The sequence below is a fragment of the Piliocolobus tephrosceles genome, chromosome 7, assembly GCF_002776525.5.
Source record: "Piliocolobus tephrosceles isolate RC106 chromosome 7, ASM277652v3, whole genome shotgun sequence".
Classification (NCBI taxonomy): Eukaryota; Metazoa; Chordata; class Mammalia; order Primates; family Cercopithecidae; genus Piliocolobus; species Piliocolobus tephrosceles.
Window position 1 is genome coordinate 143,773,224 of NC_045440.1, and position 4,514 is coordinate 143,777,737.

Sequence of the window (4,514 nt, forward strand, 5' to 3'; positions counted from 1 at the left end):
CAGCACCAGCAGACAGCGGGGAGCTGAGAGCAGCACCAGCAGACAGCCGGGAGCTGAGAGCAGCACCAGCAGACAGCCGGGAGCTGAGAGCAGCACCAGCAGAGACAGCCGGGAGCTGAGAGCAGCACCAGCAGACAGCCGGGAGCTGAGAGCAGCACCAGCAGACAGCCGGCGAGAGAACGGGGACCACGGGAAATTAATGAAGAACCACCTGAAGAGTCGTGAAAGCAGGCCCTTCCCTTAGTTGAGCCTCCAGATGAGGACACAGTCCCAGATGACACTTGGATTTCAGTCCTGTGAATCCCCGAGCAGAGGACCCAGCTGAAGCCCACACAAATCATGAGGAAGTAGATTTGTGTTGTTTTAAGCTACTGAGTCTGTGGTCATTTGTTACAAAGCAACAGAAAGCTCATTCAGCATCTGTCCCAATTTCCATCAACCCCTCCTCCCTTTACAATCCTCTCTTAGGCAAACCCGAAGGAATTTCCGAATCAATCAGCAGGTGGCAGGCATGTGTGAGGCACTTCCACACAGGTTACCTCATTACTCAGCACAAGGGCCTCCTCAGATAGGTATGATAACCCCTATCACTGCAAGGCAAACAACTCAAGGTCCAAACAGGGCAATAAATTGGCCCAGGAACCACACAGCAAGCGAGAGAAGCTGCTGGATTCAGGCCTCCGAACTCAGAGGCATCCCAAGCAGACATGGGTGGCTAACAGGGCGGTGGAGGGCTTTTTCTCTAGCAGATGAGAAAGTCTGTTGACCAGAATTATTCAACTTTCACAGAGCTTTCATAAGCATGTTCTCAAGACACAGCTTTTCCCACACACTCTGCACCAAGCACCCTGCAAAGAGATGAGGACTGACTCCACCATACCTATGACATCTGACCCAGAGCTGGCATGTTGACATTGCATGAATTAATACAGTGTCCACCTGGTGAGCTAACAGCTCCCCTAATGCTTGCATCACCATGTACTCATCAGAGCCTCTGGACAATGCAGTGAATGGCTACAGTCTATGTCAGCAACACAAATGTTATGCCCATTCTGCAAAAGAGGAGAACCCCCCTGACAGGCTGGCCTGCCTGCCCGTCCTATGGTCCTGAGAAGCAAGAGAACTGAGATTCGAACTCCAGTCTGTCTGGCTCCAAAACCTATGCTCTTTTCACCCTACTGTTTCACCTCTCGGGACTCCGGAAACTCAGGTCTTGTCCTTCCCTCATCCCAGCTTCCATGCCCCCCACTTTCTAGGCCCACCAGCTTCTGAGGACCTTCAATGGTGGGGGACTCACCCGCCCCCCTCATTCATATAAGTCAGTGACCAGAGCACAACATGCTCCCACGCCACCTGCCCCCGGCCTCACCCAGCCTGCCCGGGGCCACTGATGGTCAGCATCCCGGCCCACTCCTCACCACAAATGAAGAAGGTCACTCTCTTTAAACAAGTGGCTAATGCCTGGCAATTAAGAAATGGCTTGCCTTATCATGGTCATGATGATGATGATGATGATGATGATATGCCATTTAAAAAATCATTTTCTAGGGTACTGAAAAAATAATGTACACTTAGACAGTTCGTGTCTACTAAAGGGTAAATCTAAGATAAATCGTTGATTACATAAAAATTTCTTTTTTTTTCTTTCTTTTTTTTTTTTGAGACAGAGTATCACTCTGTACCCAGGTTGGAGTGCAGTGGTGTGATCTCGGCTCACTGCAACTTTCACCTCCCAGGTTCAAGCAAGTCTCCTGCCTCAGCCTCCAAAGTAGCTGGGACTACAGGTGTGCGCCGCCATGCCTGGCTAATTTTTTTTGTATTTTTAGTAGAGACAGGGTTTCGCCATGTCGGCCAGGCTGGTCTCAAACTCCTCACTTCAACTAATCCCCCCACCTTGGCCTCCCAGAGTACTGGAATTACAGGCGTGAGCCACCACACCCGGCCTGAAAAGTGATTTTTGCTGAAAGAAGGAGATAACCCCTTTCCACCCTCAGCATGTCAAAGCACACGGTGGCGGCCCTTCCTCACTATTTTGTCCCAGAAGTAGTGGGAAGGCACAAGAATTAGCGTCTGTGAAACACCCTCAGGTGTCTCAGGCCCTGCCCTCCCTGTTGCGGGACACACTGTGCACGCTGTCATCTGTGGACCCACAGCAGCGGGTGGTAGCGCTTATTGACAAGTTCGTCTCTTTCTGCTACGCCGTATGGACCCACGTGGTGGGAGAGACTCCTGATTTATCCATGCATCCCCAGCACGTAGCACAGGGCATACAACTGCTACCAAAAATGCTACTGAATCGCTGCCAGGGACTTTAGAAACATTATCTCCCTTGATCCTCAGAACCACCCTCCGTGTCAGCTTCTAATGTCCCTATTCCACAGAGGGCATGACTGCAGACCACACAGGCGTGATCAGTTGTCCACAGTCACCCAGTGAGGAGCTGCAGGGCCAGGCTGCAGCCCAAGTCCACCTGACAGCCACAGCCTCTCCAGGCCACCGCGCTGCCTCTGGGTCAGCAGTTGACCTTGGCACCAAGCCTGGCAGCACCACAAAGACCTATCACAAATGACAGAAGGCCTTCAAGCCAACACACTCACACTGAGGCCGCTGTTGCAGCCATCTTCACATGGATGTAGCTCAGATGATGGCCACACCAGCCAACACACAAAGACTCGGGAACTATTCCCAGTTAAAGCGGAAAATGGTCTCAAACGCTGCCCTCAAGAGTTTCTGCATCTCTAAGACCCGATGCCACCTGCTGTGATGATACCTCCCCCAATTATAAACCAAGGTTCATTGAGAGAGACTGGAAATTTAGGTTAAAGTTATGGGATCTGTCAAGCCTCTGGGCAAGCACTCACTGATCAGTACACTGCCAAAAAGATACTAGAAGCCATGGAATGTAAACTACACTTTCCTACCACACAAGTGTTATATCTCAGAAAAAAATCCTACATCATCCACTGAATTCGTCCTCAGCCCAGATGAGCAGGTACTTCTTACTATGGTGAGAAGCCATATTATAAAGGGAAAAGGCCCTGGGCATCGAGTCCTGCAACGTGGCATGGCGCCTGGGGGCTGTCACTGACAAACTGTCTGACCTGGAGCAGGTACTTATATTAGTTCAGTCTTAATTTTCTTATCTGCAAATAGGGAGTATAATGATGCCTGCAGCATCAGCATCAAATAGTTTTGAGAATCACTGGATGATGTTTGCTTAAGCCCTCTTCAACAAATACAGACTGTAATTTTAATAAAAAGAATGCTCGACAATATCTTTTTATTTGTTTTTTGAGATAGGGTCTTGATCTGTCACTCAGGCTGGAGTGCAGTGGTGCAGTCTTGGCTCACTATAGCCTCAACCTCCTGGGCTCAGGTGATTCTCCCACCTCAGCCTCCCAAGTAGCTTGGTGCCCGCCTCCAGGCCTGGCTCCACCTCCAGCCTCCCAGGTGCCCGCCACCAGGCCTGGCTAATTTTTCGGATTCTGTGTAGAGATGGGGTTTTGCCATGTTGACCAGGCTAGTCTTGAACTCCTGGGCTCAAGCAATCCACCTGCCTCAGCCTCCCAAAGTGCTGGGATTACAGGCGTGGGCCACCACACTCGGCCAACAACTTCTTAAGATTGAAAAGGAAAAGCAGAGAGGCAGGGTTTGTGATCCATGCCATCAGTGGCACAGGGCCCTGCGCCCTGGCATCTGGTTTGACGCTCTGCTGCTGTTGTCTTCAAATTCTTAGTGATGTTTGAACAAAGGCCCTGTGTTTGCATTTTGCACTGGGCCCTACAAATCACATGGCCCATCCTGAGAAGGGGAGTCTCACACCTCCAGTCTCCTAAATCACCTCTAGAAGTTTTTCTCAACAAAAGGACTGAAGCTTTCCTCAAAAGTTCTGTAGGGGAGATAGCTCATCACCAACCCTGATAAGAACAGAAAAGAGCAGCCAGAGACTCTAGAAGGTCCCAGGGGAAGAGCCTCAGCATTCATAAGACAGTGAGTCCCGGGCCAGGGGAGACAGAGGAGCCCTGAGGGTGGCCCGCCCATCCCCACAGAGCTCAGAAGACGCCCTCCAGAGAGGAAAGGTGGAGTTCCCACAAGAGGCCAGAAAACGACGTCCCCAAAACACAGCGAGGACGGGATTTGTACAGCTCTCTCCTGCTTACTGCAACACACGCTGGAGTATATCATATGGGGCCGCCATCAGGCCCTGCCCGTTCATGCACCACGTCCACCCAGCGCCTACGCTTCCTGTCACCTCGTGTTCTCCAGAGCAGAGAAGCAGTGTCAGGAGAGACAAGGTTGGGGTGTCTTTCAGAATCAATAGACTAAAAATGGCATTTTAAAAATGCATACACACACACACACGCATACACACACGCATACACATAATACACACACATGCACACATACATGCATAAACACATACACACATGCATACACACATACATGCATACACGCATACACACTCATACACACGCATACACACAATACACACACATGCACACATACATGCATAA

The 4,514-nt window shown here is 50.5% G+C and overlaps 1 protein-coding gene across 1 annotated transcript in view; it reads right to left on the bottom strand.

Annotated features, from left to right (window-relative positions):
- Positions 1 to 4,514, bottom strand: part of TRAPPC9 (trafficking protein particle complex 9) — a 697,716-nt gene that overhangs the window by 547,606 nt on the left and 145,596 nt on the right. The window lies entirely within an intron of this gene.